The sequence below is a fragment of the Carlito syrichta genome, unplaced genomic scaffold (assembly GCF_000164805.1).
Source record: "Carlito syrichta isolate Samal-C Ts95f unplaced genomic scaffold, Tarsius_syrichta-2.0.1 Scaffold306510, whole genome shotgun sequence".
Lineage (NCBI taxonomy): Eukaryota > Metazoa > Chordata > Mammalia > Primates > Tarsiidae > Carlito > Carlito syrichta.
In genome coordinates, this window is record NW_007250606.1 from 297202 (window position 1) to 302733 (window position 5532).

The following is a 5532-nucleotide window of genomic DNA, read 5'->3' on the forward strand; positions in this document are numbered from 1 at the left end:
TATGCATTGTTTATAATTTGCTTATTCATCTTTTTATTTTGAACAATTTCAAATCTATAGGAGAATTAAAAGAGTGATAGGTATAATGAACACCTGTATGCCCATAAACTAGATCTACAAATTTTAATATTTTGCTTTTCCCTCTTTATTTACACGTATATATATATTCATGTTCAACTTTTAATTTGCTAAGCTATTTGAAAGTTGCAGACTTCATACTTTGTCCCTAAATACTTCAGTACATGCCTTTTAAATCTAAGATATTCTTTTTTTTTTTTTGTCAGTCTCACTCAGTAGCCCAGGCTGGAGTGTGGTGGGACACTGCTCATGGCCACCGGAGCCTCCACCTGCTGGGCTCAGGGGATCCTTCTGCCTTAGCCATCCAAGTAGCTGAAACTACAGGCATGTGCCACCATGCCCGGCTAATTTTTTTTTTTGACTTTTTATTGTAGAGATGAGGTCTCGCCAAGTTGCCAGGCTGGGCTTGAACCTGTGAGCTCAGGCAGTCCTCTTACCTCGGCCTCCCAAAGTGCTAGGGTTATAGGTGTGAGACACCGTGCCCAGCCCTTAAATCGAAGATATTCTTAAATAAAACCTCGATACAGTTTTGATACCCAATATGTTTAATATTTGATAATTATAATATCAATACATTATAATATCTGTAATCTGTTGAATGGGATTTTTAAAATAACTGCTTTTTCTAGTTAGTTATTACAAATGATTATGAACCCTTGATTAGCAACAGTGATAAATTTATATTAGTTCCAATACTTTGGCTTTAGGTTTTCTTGGAAACAATGATGATAAATTCTTATTAAATATAATAATTTGACTCTAGTTTTTTGCTTATTTTTGTAGATAATCAGGTCATCTAGAAATAGCTTAGTTTTTATTTTCTCCTGTATAGCTTTAAATCAAATTAATTCTTGAAAAAGATTCTTCCAAATAATTTTGTGGGGTTTTTTTGAGTCGAAGTCTCACTCTGTCACCCAGGTTGGAGTGCAGTAACATGGTCACAACCACCACAGCCTTGACTTGCTGGTCTCAAGCAGTCCTTCCACCTCAACCTTCCAAGTAGCTGAGGCATATGCCACCACTCCCAGCTATTTTTAAAAAAAAAGTTATTATAGAGAGGTGGTCTTGCCAAGTTTCCCAGGCTGGTCTTAAACCCCTGGGCTTGGGCAGTCCTCTCACCTCTGTCTCCAAAAGTGCTGGGATTACAGATGTGAGCCACCATGCCTGGCTCATTCAAATATCCTAATTGCTTTATTTGATTTTTATTTTATTTTATTTTACAGAAGAAAATTTCAGAGCCACTCTAAAGCATAATTTAGGAATTAGAAAGATAAAAATAAATTAGAAAGAAAAAGTCATGCCCATGGAAAAGTATAGATGCCTTAAGAGGACACAATGCTGTACGTGGCAGGTTGGGTAAGGTATAACTAGAGTTACAGGGGTAAAAGTTTTCACTAAGAAGATAGTTATAAACTAGATAGAAAGGTAGATTTATTAAAGGAAAGATATGTTATGAAGGACAAAACAGGCAGGGCAGCAGCAAGAATGCCTGCTGTCTGCTGCCAGTGTATATTTTAAATATCTATGTCTTAACTTAGGCTTGTGTCTTTTAAGTTTGTGTAACTTAACTAAGTTACAAGTACATGAAAATCAAATACGGATTTTTGTATTTTAGGAAAACTCACGAATTGTGAGGGTGAAAGTGATAGCTGGAATAGGCCTTGCCAAGAAGGATATCTTGGGAGCTAGGTAAGTGTATCATATTGGGTTGCAATTTAAAAACTTTGCATATGTTAATTTTTTTCTAAACTTTGGCTGAATTAAAAAAATCAAATACTATTATTAGTAAATTGTTGTGCAAAGTAGAATAATATTTCCATTTGATGGTTTACCAAATCTCTTGGTATCTGAATTATTGAAATTTGTGAAATTAGGCGAAGGTACAAATGATAGCAGTAGCTATGGGATACATTATTGAGTATTGCTTCTGGAAATCAATAATTACATTAGGAAATAATAGACTATTACATTAGCAAATAGCAACCACAAAGTATAGACATAATAAAAAAGCACCAACTTGAAGGCAGTAGAGTATGAACAGAGAAGGTAGATCCAGGTGGGGCGTTCATGTTTGGGAATTTTACTGAGTGAGTTTCCAATATGATGAATTAGTCTGAGGGCACATGGAATCAGAACCTAGGAAAATTTTTGTCTTCATGGCCTGGGAAACTGGCAGACTGAATCTGAAGAAAACACGGCAGTGGTGAGGATTCTGAAGGGAAAGAGCTGGAGAGCTCAGCAACTCATCTGAAGACAAAAGGTTTGACCAGAGATCAGAGTTACTGCCCAAGAAAGAGAGTTTCTGGTTTTTGTCAAAACAAGACAATTAATTGCATGATTGTCTTAGTCTGTTTTGTGTTTGTATAACAGAATACCTGAGACTGGGTAGTTTATAAAGAAAAGAGATTGATTCTAGTGGCTAAAAAGTTCAGAATTGGATGTATGCATCTGAGGGTTTCAGGCTGCTTCAGCTCATATTGGAAAGGGGAAAGGGACCAAACATGTGCAAAGAAATCACATAGTGAGAGAGGAAGCAAAGTGGATGGGTGCCAGCCTCTTTTTTTTTTTTTTTGAGTTTGAGTCTCATTCTTTGTCACCCAAGCTGGAATGCAGTGGCACACTCATGGCCACTGCAGCTTTGACTTGCTGGGCTTAGGCGATCCCTTCCACCTCAACCTTCGAAGTAGCTGGAACTACCAACGCACGCCACCATGCCTGGCTAGTTTTTGTGATTTTATTGTAGAGATAGTTCAAGTTGTCCAGGCTGGTCTCGAACCCCTGAACTCAGGTAATCCTCTCACCCAGGCCTCCCAAAATGCTGGGATTACAGGCTGAGCTACCACACCCAACCTAGCCTCTTTTTAACAACCAGCTTTCAAAGAAACGAATAGAGTGAGAACTCATTCACCCCGAGGGTGGCATTAATCTCACCACCATGACCCAAATATCTCTCACTAAGTCCCACCCTCCAACATTGTCATATTGGTGATCTATTTCAACATGAAGTTTGAGGGGGACAGACATCCAAATCATAGCAATGATAAATACAAACTCATCAGAGGAAAATAGCAGAGTCTCCAAATTAACAATTATAATGTCAGGATATGATGTAAAATGACCAGATCTATAAAGAACCAAAAAAATGAACACATTATCAGTAGAGAAAGGAAAATATGCTCACAACAGATCAAAATATAGGAAAGCTCATGAATGAAATAGAAATGATAAAAAAATTAAAATTCTAGAACTGAAAAATACAATATTTGAAATTAAAATTCTTAGATGGATTAACAACAGAATGGAGAAGAAGAGGAAAGATGAATTGAACTTAAAGATAGACTAGTAGACATTATTACCTAATTTGAAGGTGAGAGAGAGAAAGACTTGGGGAGAAAATGAACAGCGACGTGGGGATTTGTTGGATAATATCCAACAGTCTAACATACATATAATTAGAATCCCAGAAAAAGAGGAAGGATAAAGAATGAGGAAAAACATCGTTTGAAGAAATAATGGCCGTGTTTTTTTCCTGCTTAATTAAAGACATACATTTATAGTATCAAAAAACACCAAGCAGGATGAACACTAAGAACACACTGAGGTACATAATAGTGAAACTGTATAAAGCCACATATAAAGAAAAAAATTTTGGCAAAAGAAAGAGAAAAATGATGACACATTACATGCAGGGGAACTATAGTTCAATTAAAACTTAACTTCTTTATTTTTGAGTTGGAGTCTCACTCTGTTCCCAGAGTGGAGTGCAGTGGCCGCTCCCGGCCACCGCAGCCTTGACCTGCTGGGCTCCGGCGATACCTCTGCCTCAGCCTTCCAAGTAGCTGGAACTATAGGTGTGCGCTACCACGCCTGGCTGATTTTTGATTTTTTGTAGCGATGAGGTCTTGCCAAGTTGCCCAGGCAGGTCTCGAACCCGTGGGCTCAGGCAATCCACTCACCTCAGCCTCCCAAAGGCATGGGATTACAGGCTGAGCCACTAAGCCTGGCTAAAACTTGACTTCTTACTAGAAACTATGGAGGCCAGGAGAAAATGGAACAACAGAATAACAACTGTCAATCCAGAATTCTATATTCAATGAAAATATCCTTCAAGTATGATGACAAAATAACAGCATTTCAGAAAAAAGAAATCTATGAGAATTCATTGTTAGTAGACCTGCACTGTATGGAATTGAAAAAGGAAGTTCGTGTAGCTGAAGAAAATTGATACCAGATAGAAACTCAGATCCTCAGAAAGGAATAAAGAGCATCAAAAATGGTGAATTTCTGAGACCCTACAAAAGAATTTTTAATTTTTTCCTCATATCTTTTGAAAATAAAACATGCCTGTCAAAATTATAACTTACAGCATTGTTTTTGGGGATTGATGTGTTAATGGAATGCATATACCAACTATAGAACAAAGGACAGGAATGGGTGTGGGTTATGAACCTGTTTGGTAGAATGGTACAATATTAAGTGTAAGTGGAATAAAAAACTAAGGGTGCATATTATGTTATCTAGATAAATCATCACGCAAAGAATTATAGATAAAAAACCAATAGAAATTTTAAAATGAAATTCTTGAAAAAATAAAAATTTGGAAAAGGAATAGCATATGGTCAGAAAGAAGAAAAAGAGCAGGGGGACAATGTAAAACAAATAATAAATTGGTAGACCTAAATCTAATCATATCAATAATTACATTAAACATATATGTATGTACAGTGACACACTCACAGCCACCCCAGTGTCTACCTGCTGGGCTCCAGTGATCCCTCTGCCTCAGCCTTCCAAGTAGCCAGAACTACAGGTACATGCTACCTTGCCCAGCTATTATTGTAGAGATGAGATCTCGCTAAGTTGCCCGGGCTGGTCTCGAACCCGTGGGCTCAGGCAATCCACTTGACTTCGCCTCCCAAAGTGTTGGGATTACAGGCTGAACCACCAAGCCCAGCCTGTAATTACATTAAATACACACACACACACACACACACATTTTTGAGTTGGAGTCTCATTCTGTCATCCTGGCTGGAGTGCAGTAGCATGCTGACAGCCACCGCAGCCTTGACCTACTGGGCTCAGGCGACACTTCTCCTTCAGTCTTCCAAGTAGCTGGAACTACAGGCACATGCCACCATGCCCAGCTAATTTTTTGATTTATTGTAGAGATGAGGTCTCACCAAGTTGCCCAGGCTGGTCTCAAACCTGTGGGTTCAGGCAATCCTCTTACCTTAGCCTCCCAAAGTGCTAGGATTATAGGCATGAGCCACCGTGCTCGGCCTACATTAAATATTAATGGACCAAGTTAAATATGAAGCAGAGGTTGTTAGAAAAAAAATAAAAATTAAGACTCAACTACATACTGTCTATAAGAGATACACTTGAAATATAAAGATAGGCCGGGCTCAGTGGCTCAGCCTGTAATCCCAGCACTTTGGGAAGCCGAGGTGAGTG

At 38.3% G+C, this 5532-nt stretch overlaps 1 protein-coding gene across 1 annotated transcript in view; it reads left to right on the forward strand.

Moving 5' to 3' along the window:
• The first annotated feature begins 1697 nt into the window (after positions 1 to 1697).
• Positions 1698 to 5532, forward strand: part of NEDD4 (neural precursor cell expressed, developmentally down-regulated 4, E3 ubiquitin protein ligase) — a 139138-nt gene continuing 135303 nt past the window's right edge. The window contains exon 1 of the mRNA XM_008063062.1: positions 1698 to 1767. The gene's annotated coding sequence lies outside the window, so the exon portion shown is untranslated. The remainder of the gene's footprint in view (positions 1768 to 5532) is intronic.